This window comes from Salvelinus fontinalis, chromosome 13, assembly GCF_029448725.1.
Source record: "Salvelinus fontinalis isolate EN_2023a chromosome 13, ASM2944872v1, whole genome shotgun sequence".
Taxonomy (NCBI): Eukaryota; Metazoa; Chordata; class Actinopteri; order Salmoniformes; family Salmonidae; genus Salvelinus; species Salvelinus fontinalis.
Window position 1 is genome coordinate 51,893,446 of NC_074677.1, and position 18,525 is coordinate 51,911,970.

The window sequence follows — 18,525 nt, forward strand, 5'->3', positions numbered from 1 at the left end:
ATAACACATTGGGAATTCAACAAACTTTTGGCTGTCTTTTTGAGTGGGTGCAAATAGGTTGGAATCTCATTGATCCGTGTATCTACCAAACATTACCCAATTCTCCACGTTGAAATGATGTGGTGTGCCCAGTGGGAGGCACTACTACCGCCCAGTCATTATACAAACATCTAAAACAAACTTTGAATGAAAAACATACCTACGAAGTCTCTTGTGTTTAGTTCTGTCACTGTCGATATTCAGAGACATTCTGACAAAGACCTATAATGTAGTCCCAGACGTATACTCAATAGAAAATAAGTGCTATCTACAACCTAAAAGGGTTATTCGGCTGGCCCCATAGGAGAACCCAGGTAGAGTCCTTTTGGGTTCCATGTAAAACCCATTCCACAGAGGGTTCTACATGGAACCCAAAAGAGTTCTACCTGGAACCAAAAAGGGACAGCCGAAGAACCCTTTTGAAACACTTTTTCTAAGAGTGTATTCTCTATTGAGGCTCTAGGGAACATGCGAACTGGAGTAAGAGAAGGATTAAAGCCACAACATAGCAGGCCACTGCAGTCAGGACAAAGCCCTCATTCAACCCAACCACAGAGACTATTATCTTCATTCAGCATCAAAGGAAACAGAAGCAACCACTGCAATACATATGGAAATAATCATGCAAATGTTTCCCTAGAAATGCTGATACGTTCTGTGGGTAGCGAACAGTGTTTTAAAATAGACACAACAAAAGCGCATTTGTTTGTTGCTTGTAGCCCTGAAGCAATGATATTGCTACTGTGCACTGTAGGGTTGGGGCGGTATCCTGTAACATATATGCTGGGAGTCAGGAAGCAGGTGCAGAAGGTGAGTTTAGTAAAGAAACAATACCGATGAACAAACATGAGAAGCGTAGAGTAAATGATGACCAGGTGTGCGTAATTCTAGTTGCCAGGACCGGTGGTTAGTAGACCGGCGATGTCGAGGGATGGAGCAGGAGTATTTGTGACAGTATCCCCCCCCCCCCCCCCCTCCACGACATATCCAGATTTTCATCGTCATACCATTTCTGTACCATACCGGGGTCTACGGTATTACCGAATGTGCACACAAGGGGCTCTATTTAAAAAAATTATAAATAAATACATTAGGGGACGCACAAAACAATTTAGGCAACAAGGATCTTGATCCAGGAGGAGATTGAATGTCTCTGCTTTAACCAAGAAGCTTGATCTTGACATCTAGCCACTAAGCTAGCAAGTTAGCAAACCAAATGCATAGCTGGAGCCCTGAGCTGGATGCAATTTATTAGACACATTTTAGATTTCTGTTAGTTATACTTAACTTAGTTATAAGCAGCGGGGTAGCACAGACCCTTGCAGCCCCTGCGAGGCCCCCAACCCCAAAAACGCGGTTGAAGATCATACTCTCCGTATTTCGAAACACCCCTTTAAACGGTATAAGCGGTACAGTGTATCACCCAAGCCTGGCGTACTGTTGACTTGGGAGAATGAAGTCACGCTATGTCATCCCAAAGACGTCTCATATTACCACAGTAAAGTTTCAACTGGACTGAGCTCTATTGCGTTTGGGCAGGTTGATCATCCCATTTGGGTGGTTGTCAGACGCTGAGTAGAGAAACCAACCTCTCTACAGCAGCACCAGGACGGGACGTTGAGTCCATGGATCATGGGCGACTCACTGACAGGGTCCAACTCTCATCTGCCTGTGGAGACACACACACACACGTCCCTGACCTGACCAAGCAGCCCAGCAGAAGGCTAAGGTGGGAAACGTCATCAGGTGCAGAGGGCTGGGATCCAAAAGTGTAGCTCCTTCAGTAGGCCAGAGAGCTGGACGGACGTCAGAGACATCAGAAACTCCCACAGCGATCCATCGATCACTCAGTCAGAAAGGAAGGCAGACAGACAGAGGGAGGCAGGAGATCTCCTTTGCCACGTTGGCTCCCTGGCCTGCTCTGGTCTACTAGACCTGCTGTGGAGGGGACACCCATATAGTTCATGTAAATCAATATGTGAATAGACTCTCCCGTTTCATCGTGCTCTTCATGACTCAGATGAGGTAGGATAGAGCTCCCCATCCCAAACGCGAGTAGGACATTGCCTGTTAGGAGTGGTTGTAATGCACCATAAGACAGATCCATATTTGAATAGCCAATATCCACGTTCATCTGTATACACTGCCAGGAAGCCACTCGGAAGTGCAGCAATTAGCAGCCGTAAAGACAAGATATGGAGGTAATGACAGTGTTAGAGGGTATCCTCTGAGAGGTTAAAGTGTCTCTACCTCAGCAGCAAACCACAGCCCTGGTCTGGCCAGACACACCAGAGACACACAGAGGACACGTCAGGAGGTACAAACAACCCTGCTGAGCTGACTTATAGAGACATGACTTCATTAAACCCACGCCCTAAAGTGTGTCGGCAGTGATAGAGCGTCATTTGATTTGAAGAAGACGACATCGTTGAGTACACATCGTTGCTGGAAGCAAAAGACAATTCTGCCCGTCATATTCCATCTGACACTATTCATTAGATTGTCCTCTTCTTGTCCTCATTGTCCTCATCGCCGCATAGTGCTGCTAGAGGCCTGGCTATATTAGGCTTTAGCGCTATAGACCCAGCCCAGGCCTAGCCAGGCTGATTGTCTACAGCTGTTCCTCAGGCCCACCTTTTTGATGTGGCTAAACGGACTGCTAATCCCTGGTGTCTGTTTGTATCAGTCATCACACGGTCAGCAGGCTAACCTAGGAAATCCCCCTCTTTCTCTGTCTTTGAGGACAAGTCAGGTTTCCCCTCCTTTTTTTGTCAATTGTATTCCCATTTTAGTACATTTATCAGCCAAAACGCAACACCCACCCTGTATTCAAGAGCATGCTGTGTCTCAACCGATGGCGGGCACAACACAAAAAACCTCAGATGATGTAAAATAGGTTCTAAGCTCCAACAAAAGTGATTGAAATCAAATGAAATGATCCACTTGTTCTAGGCAGTGTTGTGATGGCTGGACATATTATACTCTACGTAATTTTAGGGGTATAAGGTTGCTGTTGATACACTGATATGAATGGCAACATGCTGGGCGTCCTATATGTTTGTGTAACAGGATAAACAGTCTCACATTACTGAGTCTGATCAGCATATTACTCTGACCTACCCTGAAGCTATCTCACACCAGGCCCTCTAAAACCACTCACAAAACCTGCATGAGAAGTACAGTAATAATATGCCTCACATCTGCTTTGCCAAACCTCATGCAAAATGGGGATGTTTTTCCTAAACGAGAGACGGTGTCAAAAGTTCATCATCTGCTTGAAGGCACTAGACCCTCTCTGTCGGTTTGTATCTCAGATCTTTTGTCTCTCTCTCTCGCTCTCTTTCTCTCTCCAGGAACTGTTAGCTGTTGCACGCTATACATTTTTGATCAGAATGCATTCCCCACTGATTTGAATGCTGGCGTGTGGCATGTGTACAGTACAGTTTGATGTGTTATGATTGTACATTTCATATGTGGTTTGTTTTTACCTCAGTCAAACCCACATATTTGCTTTGGATCTGGGTATTACCCGGCACGCTCTTGAACCCACATGGCTCGCAGATACCATATTGTGGAGCACTAACACACACACACACACACACACACACACACACACACACACACACACACACACACACACACACACACACACACACACACACACACACACACACCAACCATGTGTTCACGTCACCAACCTAATCAAAGTCTCTCTGTCTCAGAATGTGTCTCCAGGCCTGAGGTTCATTGTAATGCACAGACACAGGGTTCACTGGAGTGACGAAACACTAATGTGATGTGTAGTATTAGGGCTCTTTGTGTGCTGAGGCAGGTGAGGAGCGCTGGCTAGGCTAGCTGCAGACTGCAGACTGCAGGCGAGGCAGAAGCGATGTGCTGCTGGTGATATGGTAGAGGGAGTCTTGATGCAGTGCCAGCCCCTCCCTGATCCTGCACCGTTCCTCCTCTTCCCATTCCTCACCGACAGCTGGTGTGACTGGTTGCTAGGAGACCACATCCGAGGCACAAAGAGAGCCCAGCTGGTGTGGCCTGGTCTGTCAGTCACCACATCCTGTGGTGTGTGTGTGTTGGTGTGTGTGTGTGTTTCAATATCAGCTGTCATGTATGTACTGTATGTTCATTGTTCATTGTACACTGTCTGGGTACGTGTGTGTGCATTGCATAAGCATTTGACAGTGTGTGTGTGAGAGAGAGAGAGTGAGTGAGAGAGAGGCAGAGGCGGAGAACCAGCTCATTGCATGTTAGGATATGGCTATGTGTCCCTGAATGCAGACTTCACCACTGTCTGTGTGAAGCTGGCCCCTCAAGCCGCATCCCCCCTCCTTCGCTGTCAGTGAGCAAATCGCCCACATTTTCTCCTGCGCATTCAGACCCATGGAGAACGGGGGGCGGGGTGATTGGGAACAGGGTGCATTCTCCAGTTTAAAAGACAGCAAATTGGGATCTGTTTTATATTCACTGCAGGGGATAATTATTCCTTCATTCGCCCTCAGCATCTCTACAGGGTACATCAGGGAGGAGAGACTTCGTTCCCTGGCAGCCATTTTGTCCCTATTTCCACCTAATAGCTGTGTTCATTGTAGAGTTACTCACTGACTGGCACTGTCCTTTAACTAGATGGCTCTCCCAGAACAGGTGATTTCATTTTTTTGCTAGTCTTTGGCCTATAACAGCGGGTTCCGGCAAATTGTCGATCCGGTTCTTTGTGGCTTTCATATCAGTCGTTTTCTAATATCACTCTATTGGGAGTAGCTCTCCAGTCTTTCTTTGAATCACATAATCATTCAAGGACACAATGAGTACACTGCCTCGCAGCCCGCTCGCTGCACAGTGCTCGTTACCGAGGTTCTGAGCTGCTGAGCATGGCCATATGTCTTTTCAACTCATTTCCTACAAATAGGCACTGAGTGTACAAAACATTAAGAACACCTTAAGAACACCTTCCTAATATTGAGCTGCACCCCCTTTTGCCCTCAGAACAGCCTCAATTTGTCGGGGCATGGACTCTACAAGGCGTCAAAAGCGTTCCAAAAGGATGCTGGCCAATGTTGACTCCAATGCTTCCCACAGTTGTGTCAAGTTGGCTGGATGTCCTTTGGGTGGTGGACCATTCTTGATACACACAGGAAACTGTGTGTGAAAAACCCAGCAGTGTTGCAGTTCTTGACACAAACCGGTGCCTGGCAGCTACTACCATACCCCGTTCAAAGGCACTTAAATCTTTTGTCTTGCCCATTCACCCTCTGAATGGCACACATACACAATCCATGTCTCAATTGTCTCAAGGCTTAAAAATCCTTCTTTAACCTGTCTCCTCCCCATAATCTACACTGATTGAAGTGAACTTAACAGGTGACATCAATAAGGCATCGTAGCTTTGACCCGGATTCACCTGGTCAGTCTATGTCGTGGAAAAAGCAGGTGTAATTAATGTTTTGTACACTCAAGTGCATACGCTAATTGGAACTCATTTCAATCTCATACAATCTCATGTTCCCTGCGTTCCCAGGTTGAACGCTTCAAAAGCAGCCTTTCTCTGGTAATTCCAATGGTTTTTCTGTCTGCATGCTCCTCTGTTCAGGGGAGGTTTGGCAAGGCATGCTAGAGGAGGCGGTTGTCATGGCAATTTACTCCGCAGTGATGGACTCGGTATCCGCGGGCAAATGGCTGCGTCAGCGCAATACGCTGAGCGCTCTCTTTACATTCTGTACATGCTGCCCTCGCTACCTACAGGAGCTCCTCCTCACCCCCCGTCCCCCCCATGTGATGGAGCTAGCCGCAGAACCCTGAACCTGTCTCTTTACATTCTGTACATGCTGCCCTCGCTACCTAAAGGAGCTCCTCCTCACCCCCTGTCCCCCCCATGTGACGGAGCTAGCCGCAGAACCCTGAACCTGTCACGTACCCCGACACACATTCACGTGTGCATTCACAGTCGCTCCTTCCTCCTACCCCAGCCCGCTGGTACAGGCTTTGAGCGAGAGAGAAATGGATGAGCTGACCAAGGGGCAGGGCTCACGTTATAATGCATCCTGACTGAGCAGACATTGCAGCAGTCATCCGGTGCTGCCACTACCCCCAACCCCGACCCCCATATCTAGCCCGCATCGACAAGTGACCACAACCTGGGGCGGATGAGCAGAATAAATCCAGTAACAGCAGAGCCACATCAGTCAGAGTCACATGGCCAGCCGGACCGTCTCCATGGAGATAGCATGGAGGCAGCAGTGTGTGCACGGTGGAACCTCAGAAGCATTTGGAGCCCATTAGTGGCGTCACGGCTGTGATGTATGACCCTGGGGGCCTCCGGGAACATCAGGCACCAGCTGGCCCCCAGGACTCTGAAGATCTGGCTGCCTGGCTGACTCTTCTGTTTGACTGCTGCCCTCAACACCGTTGAAAGCACCAAGCATGGGCCAATCAGAGATCTGTTACAGGGGGATTATGGGCTTTTACAGGCAGGGATCTCCTCATTTAACAGTTAGCTGGTGGGTGCTTAAGGAAGAAAGGTTCATGGGGATGTTGTATCATCTGACCAGTGGACAGACAGTAATGATAATGTAATGATTTGAGCACGTTTCTGTGAGTGTGGGTCCAAAGGACATGGTTGTGAAACACTAGATCTAATGATGCTGTCGTTACGCATCGTAGTCTCCTTCCTTCTCCCCTGGTCCCTCTGCACTCAACAGTTCTCTCCTGTCCCCGACTCTGGGAGGATTGTGGCCATTCCTTAGGACCTACGTGTCCTTATATGGAAGAGGCGAGCAGCACGGAAATCAGGAAATCTCCTCTAGACTTTTTCGATTTGATAGATAACATAGTTAGGGAAAAAATAATGCTTTACGCAAGTTAGGGGAGAATAGACTAGAAGTCTCATGACCTGGGAAAGCATTTGAAGGCACTTACATTTGTCTCTTGCAACCAACATGTGTCTCTTGCAACCCCCCACCCCCAGGTTCTGGCCTACTGCCACTCTTCACCTCTATGTAGAGAAAAGCAGAGGAGTTCATTTTACCTCACCTGCAAGAGGATCCTCAGTCAGCCTTATCTGATTACAAGCTGACAAAAAGAGAAGGTCCAATATCCACCTCAATGCTCCCTGAACAGTGATTATTCTGTGTGTGTGTGTGTGTGTGTGTGTGTGTGTGTGTGTGTGTGTGTGTGTGTGTGTGTGTGTGTGTGTGTGTGTGTGTGTGTGTGTGTGCGTGCGTGCGCGCGCGCGTGCGTGCCTGCGCACCTTTATTTGTGTCAGCTGTCATTGCAGTAATGAATAATCTAGTGTGTTACACCAAAATAAGGGCTCAAATGTCTGATTGAGAGGGAAGTAATAGTAACCAGTGCTCACTTTCCTACTAAGTAGGGTGCTCTACTTAGAGTAGTTGGCCCAACTTTGCACACTGGGATCAGGGGAGAAACCACCCAGAGAGCCGGCTAAAAAACATGGTTAATACGCCACTAAACCCACCACAACGAGCCTGTGAGCCGACCTCCATTGGCATTTACCATTCTTCCCGACAGTATGTGGAGACTGAATCTGCTGATTAGCTGCATGCCAGTTTTTGTCCCCCTGCCCTGTTCACTGTCTGTTTGCTGAATGTACCCAGGCTTGTTTCTCTCATCCCTTGCTCTGGTGGCCTTTCATTTCAAAATCATCGCACTGTATCCATGTCGGAGCGTCGTTATTATCCCCCGGATTCTCCCGTCGTTTGAACCTCATTGAATTGAGCTCAGCGCTTATGGGAATTTCAGAATATGTTTGTCATATTTACCGCAGAGTCCCCTCCCTTACAGTACACGTTGTAGCAATGCGCTGTCAACAGAGCTGGTAAACACTTTGATTCACCGAAGTTGTGTCTCAATATTACATACATACGGTATGAAATGGTCATTAAGCCAGAGAATTGTCGTATGACCCGTGGAGCTTTCACAAAGTCATCATCTCTGCTTTGAAGGTTTCTCATAACATTTCAGAACAGTGGCTAAGATAGAAACAGTTTATTATGTGACGCGAGCTGCACACCCACGATGCTGCCTCTAAATCCTGCTAATCCTTCCCTTCCATGGGCCTGTCTTATCCCTAAACCCGCCAAACCCGCCGATTCACTTCCTCTTCTTCTCTGGCTTCGAAGTATATCACAGGCCTACTCCCCAGCTTCCCCTGGAAAACACACAAATGACTGCTGGGATAGATAAGGGCATTTATTATTTAAAATGGGTCATTTCAGCTGGCTGTTTGGAGGGTAATGGAGCAGAGAGCAGGTTCTAAAACAAGGTACACATAATATCCTTGTTTTCCATGAAAACATACATGAAAAAAGTTGCAAAATGAATAGGAAATATAGTCAAGACGTTGACAAAGTTATAAATCATGTTTTTTAATTGAAATAATAATTGTGTCCTTCAAACTGCTTTCGTCAAAGAATCCTCCATTTGCAGCAATTACAGCCTTGCAGACCTTTGGCATTCTAGTCAATTTGTTGAGGTAATCTGAAGAGATTTCACCCCATACTTCCTGAAGCACCTCCCCCAAGTTGGATTGGCTTGATGGGCACTTCTTACGTACCATACGGTCAAGCTGCTCCCACAACAGCTCAATAGGGTTGAGATCCGGTGACTGTGCTGGCCACGCCATTATAGACAGAATACCAGCTGACTGTTTCTTCCCTGAATAGTTCTTGCATAGTTTGGAGCTGTGCTTTGGGTCATTGTGTTATTGGCTCCAATTAAGCGCCGGCCACAGGGTGTGTCACGGCGTTGCAAAATGGAGTGATAGCCTTCCTTCTTCAAGATCGCTTTTACCCTGTACAAATCTCCCACTTTATGTTATGGTATTCGGATGTTATCATTTTCAACTTAAAAAGGTGCCACAAAGAACCTAAGTGTGTGACACACTGAAAAAAACGGAACAATGGTAAATATACAATAACAAAATATACAATAAAAAAAATATACAACACCTCAAACTTAGATTTGTCTGTCCATAACACTTTTTTCTAATCTTCCTCTGTCCAGTGTCTGTTCTTTTGCCCATCTTAAGATTTGATTTTTATTGGCCAGTCTGAGATATGGCTTTTTCTTTGCAACTCTGCCTAGAAGGCCAGCGTCCTGGAGTCGCTTCTTCACTGTTGACATTGAGACTAGTGTTTTGCGGGTACTATTTAATGAAGCTGCCAGTTGAGGACTTGTGAGGCATCTGTTTCTCAAACTAGACACTCTAATGTACTTGTCCTCTTGCTCAGATGTGCACCGGGGCCTCCCACTCCTCTTTCTATTCTGGTTATAGCCAGTTTGCACTGTTCTGTGAAGGGAGTAGTACGCAGCGTTGTACGAGATCTTCAGTTTCTTGGCAATTTCTCGCATGGAATAGCCTTCATTTCTCAGAACAAGTTTGACGAGTTTCAGAAGAAAGTTTTTTGTTTCTGGACATTTTGAGCCTGTAATCAAACCCACAAATGCTGATGCTCCAGATACTCAACTAGTCTAAAAAAATCTGCCGTTTCAAGCTACAATATTAACAATGTCTACACTGTATTTCTGATCAATTTGATGTTATTTTAATGGACAAAAAATGTGCTTTTATTTAAAAAACTAAGACTAAGTGACCCCAAACTTTTGAACGGTTGTCACGATCGTCTATGGGTGAGAGAGAGGACCAAGGTGCAGCGTGTGAGAAATACATCTTCTTTTATTTAGAAGAGGGAAAACGAAACAAACACTTTTACAAAACAAAACGATCGTGAAGCTATAGACGTAAGTCCACACACAAGCTACAAACGTACAACATAGACAATTACCCACATTAACCTAATGCCTATGGCTGCCTTAAATATGGCTCCCAATCAGAGACAATGAATGACAGCTGTCTCTGATTGAGAACCCTTCAGGCAACCATAGACTTACCTAGACAACTAGACTAGACACTGCCCCATACACATACAACACCCCTAGACACTACAAAAACACATACATTCCCCATGTCACACCCTGACCTAACTAAAATAATAACAAAAAACAAAGATAACTAAGGCCAGGGCAACGGTAGAGTATCTGTTCCATTGTGAAAGGACCCACCGTCCTTTCATAGCTATATTTCCCCAAATATCCTAATATTGGGACACTACCTGTAAACTGATGATATATTGGAACAAATGTTATTGTAAAAAGTTAGTTTTGGTCAAAGTGTCCTGAATGCTGCTTCGCTGACACGCCTGAACCCTTCCCAAACTCTCCGGGACCAAAAATCTCTTTCAGTTGTCAGAGAGCTGACTGGTTTTTCCCCCAGAGAATGCTGATGTACATTAATATGAAATAATCTCTTTTTCAATGCCCGGTCTGGATTAGGTTCTGACATTAAAACATGTCTCAAAGCCACGTGGCATCAGAGGAGAAGTATACAGTGTTATTGAGCACCTTATTGGCCACCAGACCTCCCCTTCAGTTGTTCCCTGATCTATTCTCTGTGCATAAATGGGACATGGAATCAGTGTCCAATAAGTCATATGTGTGCAAGGCATGTTTTTTGCCCCTGTAGTTGTATTGATTGAGTGCAGCAGGAAAATATGACACATCAATATAGGCCTTTCTGGCATGAGAGGAAACAGCTTCACAGATACAGTCGAATAATGCTGTAATACTTCTGTGTTCTAATTCTGAAGAGGAACACCACTCAGAGAGAGAGAGAGAGAGAGAGAGAGAGAGAGAGAGAGAGAGAGAGAGAGAGAGAGAGAGAGAGAGAGAGAGAGAGAGAGAGAGAGAGAGAGAGAGAGAGAGAGAGAGAGAGAGAGAGAGAGAGAGAGAGAGAGAGAGAGAGAGAGAGAGAGAGAGAGAGAGAGAGAGAGAGAGAGAGAGAGAGAGAGTGTCTTGGCCATTATGATACTTCATCAGAGATCTGGAGGGATTACATCAATCTGTCTTTTTTTTAATAGTGCAGCAGATCTATTCCCAGAATAATCCCTGGCAAAGAAATTACCGGCGGAATAAGCAATTAATTTGCTTACAAAGCCCTTCCTTTCAATTAAAATAACTGAAACAAACGCGTTGATTAGGAGCCTAGTGTGATTTAGGCTGGTTGTGAAAGGTAGTAATCCATTCTGCTTAGCTTTTCATTAAGGACTAAAGCATGTAGAGTATTACCTTTCACACAATCAATAGGAAAAAGTAGCACGGTGCTTTATCAACTGCACTCAGGCAGTGGTGAGGGAAATACAGTGTTTTTGGGAAGATAAAAGTGTCCTGTTTTATGCAGGCTTCAGAGCCCACACTATCGATCCTGGTGAGGAGTCTGCAGAGGGAGGAATAGAGTGGGAGTTGGCCTCAGGGTTAGCGGAGCATGGTCAGGTACTGGTTCTGCCTGGAATCAGGCACAGGATTTATCCTCTCAGTAAAATCGCAGAAAGCTTAAACATTGTTGCATGTTCTGAACTGTTTTACAAAGTATTCTTTTTGCCCATTTTCCCTATTATCGTTCACATCCCTGGTGCCATTTTATATTAACTCAGTTGGACATTGTACAGTACATGCACATGTATGGTTTTGTAAAAAAAAAAACGAGCTGTGTCTTTTCCACCTACATGCCAGCCCCGCCCACTGCTCTGCTTCTCCTCGCCAGGGGGACGACGCTCTGCTCCTCTTACCCCCGACACTCTCCTCTGAGAAAGCCTAGTGCGGCAGAAACTGCTGCAGCATGCACTCTGCTCTGCTACAGCGTATATCCCATGTTCCAGGGGCTTTAATATTTCACATGGCTCTTGCTTTGTTTCGCGATATCATGGACTGTGTGTACTGAGGCAGATCATATAGTGAATCTGGAGATGTTGTTAAATTGCTCTTTGAAGAGCTGCCCGAAATGATTTAGCATGGCCGCTTGGGTCTGTAGCTAGAAGATCCCTCTTTTGTCTCCCCTCGCTCCTCGCACCTCGCCCCTCTCCTCCTGTAGAATACAGCAGTAGTGAGACGGCCTGCTGGTTGATACTGTGCTGCGCACACAAACACAGTCCCACGTACAGCTCCCGGCAGATCAACAGTATCACAGGCTACCAATTAGTCAAATCTGTCTGTCCTCGCTGACTGAAATACCCAAGACAACTCCAACAAAGTTCTCTCAAAGTTTACTGTTGTTCCTTTTTGACTTATGCTAAGCAATATGAGTTACACATGTCTTTGTATGATAGTTGGATAGTATGATACATGTGGACGAGGAGCACTGGATGCATATGAAACAGCTGCATCCTGTAATAGAGAGCAGGCATGTATCTGACTGTCTCCGACTGATTTTTTCTGGGGAAATAGGAGCAGGTCTCTGATAATGACTGTAATCAGTGACGGTTTAATCATTGATTCCAACTCAATGCTCTTTTGAGTCCTCATTAACATCCGTTGTGAGTCTCAAGTGTTGGTAAGATAAGTACGATCCCTCCCATGTCTGTGCTCCTTCCTGATTACATTAGCCACCCATCTCACCTCTCAGCCAAAAAATGCAGTAATTGCTCTACTTTAGTCGTGCATGGAGATGAATTAACATGGTTGCCCGGGGCAACGGTAAGGATGGTGTCCAGGCAGAGAAGAGGTACCTCGGGGCTCATCATTTGTTCATTCATTAATTTCCGGCCAAAAGAGATATGGGAATAAATGCGTTCAAGACAAACCCCCGTGGCGGTTGTACAAGAAGGGAAGATTCCAGAGTGGGGATTGGGGGGAATGCTTCCTGCTGCTTGTCAGATCTGGCACAAAAATCAAGGTCATAGTCAAGGAACTGGTGTTCAGCTATTATCTGGCATGAAATCCTAATGCTTTAGTCTGAAGTCTCAAGTCTTTGTTTCTCAGAGGAAAATGGTAAGAAAGGTGGTTAACGATGTATTGATGTGTATAGATATATTGGAATTCTATACTGTGGCTAGGTGCATTTTTATTTGAAACCATTTGGCATTGGTCCTGACTTATAATTATTAGTCCAATTATGGACCTTTTTCTGTAGGACGTGTTGTTTTAAATACAGCGCCCATTTTCAGCAGTCAAACCGGGAAGTAATACCCCTAGCTGCTATCTGAACAATTAGGGAGGCATATATTTTCTGTTGTTCTTATTGGCTTGCATAACATGAGTCATATCATACCGACAATAATCCACAACATTCAACCACAGAATGAGGATACACTATCGAAAGTTTGTGTCATTCCTGCTACGGTATATGAGCTCTCTTCTTGGAGGTGATCTATAGTACCTTCTCTTAGCCGTGCCTCTAGCAACTTTGTGAAAAGGTTGTGAAAATGAATTCCTTAAAAGGCAAAGCGTCTGGGCCTAGGACTAGGTAATTGGGTCATGTTACTCCACTATTTCTTTAGACTGGGTATTGGAATGAAAACACATGTTTTTCACTGCCTCAGAGAAATGATAGCGTTTTTCCATTGGCTCGAGGGCACTCTCCATTTTTTGTTGCTGTTGATAAAAGTAGTGTAGAGGAATACACACATTGACTTTATTACTTTACTCGCTAATCCACTGCTATCAGATTGTAAAGCATCTGGGACTACGAGCCATTGTTTGGAATTGTGTCATTCAAGAAAAGAGCTTTGAATAATTCAGTTGCTGTAGTTGTGGGGTCCCTGCTTGGCTGCTGGTGCTGGTTGTGGTGGTAGTTTTGGGGGGCCATGTGGCCCTGACAGCTGGTAAAGCAAGGATTAGGGGTGGGCTCTGTGGGGCAGAGGGGCGGGGAGAACCTGGAGTGAGGGAGTGGCCAGGCTCTCAGCAGGACATTCTCTGTAGATCAGAGAGTTAGGGCGACTGAAAACCCAGACACACTTAACTGTACTTCATATTGGCATATTGACATAGACTATGCAGTGTAAATACTGTGGATACTGTACTGTGGTACAGAGCATACATGAAGTCTGTGTCGACAAATTTAAATAAACATACATATTTATTGCATGTAGAAGATGAATAGATGAATATTGAAAATCTCGAGAGTGAGTCTTGTGTCACCCCACCACTTGTCTGGATACTGTTGCTAGGTGACTCTAGATGACAAGGTGGCCTGACCTTTTCAGACATGATGCTCATCTTCTCTGATATGAATATCCCTCAAGCTGGAATGCCCTTTCTTAACTACAGCCATAGCTCTGAGGGACTGTGACATTTCACAATCCAGCTGCAGGTAGGCCTCTAGACAGACGACAGCTCTCAGAAAAGATGGTTTGTTTACAGCCGTCTGTCTTTTGTCGCGTCTGTCCCAAGACGTGTAAAGATGATAGTGCGTTCACACTTTGGTCTTATACCCTGTCAGATTCAGTCACATTTCAATGTTGCCTCTAGTGTGTGTTTTCCAGATTCTCAGAATCCCCTTGTGTTCCAAAAACACACACAATAAATACGGGCCAATTTATTCCTCACGGACGCACTGAGTTTACGTTTGTTTGATCAACTCTATAAAGAGCGGCTAGATACAGCGGGCCACATGGGACCACATTGCTGTGAGGTAGACTCCTAGAGGAAAGCATCCCCACCCCCATCCCAGCCCATCCTACCCAATACACTGCATCCCTTTCCAGTACTGGGAGAGAGTTGCTGATGAGAGCAGGAGAGTGTGAGCTCACTCACTTCCTCAACTTCCTCCTGATTTATGGAAATCACAGCTCAAACACCCTGTGAGTGGCAGCTGATAAGGATACGTTTAGCATATGTCAGCTTCTCCTTGGCACCCCTGAGAGCCCGAGTACAGGACTAATCATTCTCCGGCTCGCAACGTTTAACAGGGAGGGGATTAGAAGACAGAGCTGCAGCAGCACGGGCTCTGTCTCTGTCTCTCTGGGCAGCCTCACCCTCTTCTCAGCCTCTGCTGTAACTAGTCTGCTTTCAAGGCCCCAGTCAGTCACACTGCATAAAGGCTACAGTCAACAGACTCATTGTTTCCGATTCTCTTCCTTTGAAGAGGTTATTCGTTTTGTCCCAGACAAACGTTGGCACCTAGTGGAAGCCTTGCTGTCTCTGTCCTTGGCCAGGGCTTTCTGTTGGTCACTGGTTTCTGTTTAGGAAATACAGGGACGTTGATCATCAAGAATTAGAGACCAAGAACCTATTCCTTTGCTTTGTTCTTTTCCTCTTTGTCTGGCTTCATAATGTAGATTCAGTAACCAAAATACAGACCGCAAAATGCAGTGTGCCTCGCCTGCAGTCAGAGAACAAAATAAAAAAACAAATTATTCATTCATATTTGCTTGCTCAGTTGCATAATTTGTTTGGGAGACCCTTCCAGTCTTTGTGATTGCAGGGGTTACTGATCGACAGAGCTGTGTCAGTTTTATGTACGATGGCTTAATCACATGGTTCTCTCTGAACGACAGGTCAGTGGGGCAGTATGGTGGAGCGATATGTCTCTGTTGATCTAGCAGACTCCCAGGGGAAACAGCCAGGGGCCAAACTGATTCTAGTGCCATTATAACTGCTATTCATTTGCTCGAGCAGAAGTGCTGTATAGCATACATTGTATGGATCAATTGGTGTTTAGTAAAACCCTTTAGATAGATTTTTGCTCATGTGCTACGCATATGGATGTCTTCTCATAGCATTACAATAGGAGCCTAGCTGTATGCCGTATAATAGGTTATAGTGAGACGTGTAGCTGGAATATTTAGACCTTATTTGTATGGACCACATATCTACCAAACAGTTCAATGTAAAACGAGCATACATCCTCTGTCGCCATAGCAACGGGGGAGGATGCAATCCTATGCGTTCACCTTTCAGCTGTGTGTGTAGAAGCTCCTGCGACGCTCTCCACTCTTAGATAAAAGGGTTCCAAAACGGTTCGTCAGCTGTCCCCATAGGAGAACCCTTTTTGGTTCCAAGTGGGAAGGGTTCTACATTGAACTCAAAAGGGTTTTACCTGGAACCAAAAGGGTTCTACCTGGAACCAATGAGGGTTCTTCAAAGGGTTCTCCTATGGGGACAGCCGACACACCCTTTTAGGTTATAGAGAGTGTATATAGAGTGTATATAGAGAAACATACAAAACAATAGGAACACCTGCTCTTTCCATGACATAGACTGACCAGGTGAATCCAGGTGAAAGCGATGATCCCTTATTGATGCCACTTGTTAAATCCACTTCAATCAGTGTAGATGAAGGGGAAGAGACTGGTTAAAGGATGTTTAAGCCTTGAGACAATTGAGACATGGATTGCGTATGTGTGCCATTCAGAGGGTGAATGGGCAAGACAAAATATTTAAGTGCATTTTAACTGGGTATGGTAGTAGGTGCCAGGCACACCGGTTTGAGTGTGTCAAGAACTGCAAAGCTTCTGGGGTTTTCACCCACAACAGTTTCCCATGTGTATCAAGAATTGTCCACCACACAAAGGATATCCAGCCAACTTGACTCAACTGCGGGAAGCATTGGAGTCAACATGGGCCAGCATCCCTGTGGAACGCTTTCGACGCCTTGTAGAGTCCATGCCCCGACGAATTGAGGCTGTTCTGAGGGCAAAAGGGGGTGCAGCTCAATATTAGGAGGGTGTTCTTCATGTTTGATACACTCAGTGTATACAGTAGTGTTCTGAGCCTAACACCCCAAACTGAAACACTGTGATAGAAATGACTAGAGCTATTCTATGAACACCCCTGGGTGTGTCTCCACCAGTGGTATGTATTCATGGATGCCAAGGGATGCCAATTTTCCTTCAATTCACAAGAGGCTGAACGTATCTCACCGGAGAAAGCATCTGAGTGAGCGAAACAGCGCCCCTCTGTCTCTGTATGTGTAGCTCATCTATCTGATGCTGTCTGGTCCAAAAGAGTATGACATTGTTGCCTCCCGTGGCATTGAATGCAAAGGGAAGCCAGTGAGCATTTGGCCTCCCTTGATTAAAAAAAACGTATAAAATAATAGCCAATCAGAGTTGAGCTATGCTGAGTGAACTCAAATGTGAATGGTCCTAGCACACCAAAACAAAGTGTCAAGGGAAGCGTCACTCCCTTCAAATCGCATTGAGAGCATACGTCATAGACTGAAACAACTTGAATAGTTGCATCTTGTTTTGTTGTTGTCCTCTTGGTGGCTAGATAAAATTGGACCTTTCCTAAATCAGCCATGGATGAAGATAGGGATTTAGACCTGTGGTTTTACTTAATTCTCCATTCTGGCCAATGATTATAACAGTGATTCTGATCCAACCATTAATTCATACATTGTTGTGCCCCTGGACTGAGAGGATGGAAGTTTAGTATGTAGCTACATGTAGAAGGCTAATGTTAACTAGCTAACGTTGTGCATGAAAGGAAGTTAGGGTAGTGAGCAGGCAGTTTAGCCAGGTAGCCTAGGACAACAACAAATTAAAGTGTACTGTATGACAGAGTCATAGACCGTTTCATCAATATGAAAGAGAGAATGATGGCATTGGTGTCTCTATACAAGTTGGGTGAGTCAACATGTTTTTTCTACTTGCACAAACGTGCACACACACACACACACACACACACACACACACACACACACACACACACACACACACACACACACACACACACACACACACACACACACACACACACACACACACACACATCAGAACCATGGACATCCACATCATATTTAGCTTACATTGACAAAAACAAAAGTGGTATCTTTTAGTTGTCACTGTATTAGACTAAGCAGAGGTGATTAGATGATGTTGAAATGTTGAAGTTGAAATGGTGCTGGAATCGTGGAAGCAGCTCCTGTTTTCTTTGCTACTTGCACTCTGCACTCTACTTGCACTCTGTGGTTCTAAATCAATAGTTGTTTAGTGGTCTGAAAATTTCAGAAACATTAACTAGCTTGACCATGCTGTTTGTTAGATGCAATATGCTTTGTGGACTTCACTGAACAGAGGTTGCTCTCCGGTTTTGTGATGTAACAAAGGTGTGGTTGAATTTATTCTGCCACTGTGTCTTCTTATTGTCTCCACCTTAGGCCTATATATCACGGTGGCAAGGCATACAGTATGAACTAACAGGTTATAGACAAACAATACAATTATCACAACACATAGGTTGTAATATGGCTTTTTATTCTGGCTAACCCAGCTACTGATCTCCACAGACCGGTTTATACGGTGAAACAATGGACCTGTAACAAGGCTGGCATTCATGTGTGTGCTGTGCTGTGTATGACCTCAACCACCCCACAGTCACTATGGGCACTGTCCCAGGAAACGCTTGGATAGGATTAGCCTAAAACACTATTTTCTCTCTATGATAATGAGAGCTAATGTTTGGATTACATGCATTTTCAGGGCCCACAAGTCATTCACACAGCCAATCAGCGTGCTCGGATGTCGCTGTACCTCTACATCTCAGTTAGTGGAGGCATCCTAGACTCCCTGTGTGCCCTCACCCCATCCTACCCCTCACAGAGGCATGGCAGTTGAAAGAGAGGGGGTGGAGGGGTACGGAGCAGGGAGCTGTACCCAAGAGAGACGCATCGAGCTGGGATTA

General features: G+C 45.3%; 1 protein-coding gene across 2 annotated transcripts in view; it reads left to right on the forward strand.

The window, feature by feature from the left end:
• The window catches only part of LOC129868955 (neuronal migration protein doublecortin-like), a 66,714-nt gene that overhangs the window by 20,744 nt on the left and 27,445 nt on the right, over window positions 1-18,525 (forward strand). The gene's annotated exons all lie outside the window — the stretch shown is intronic.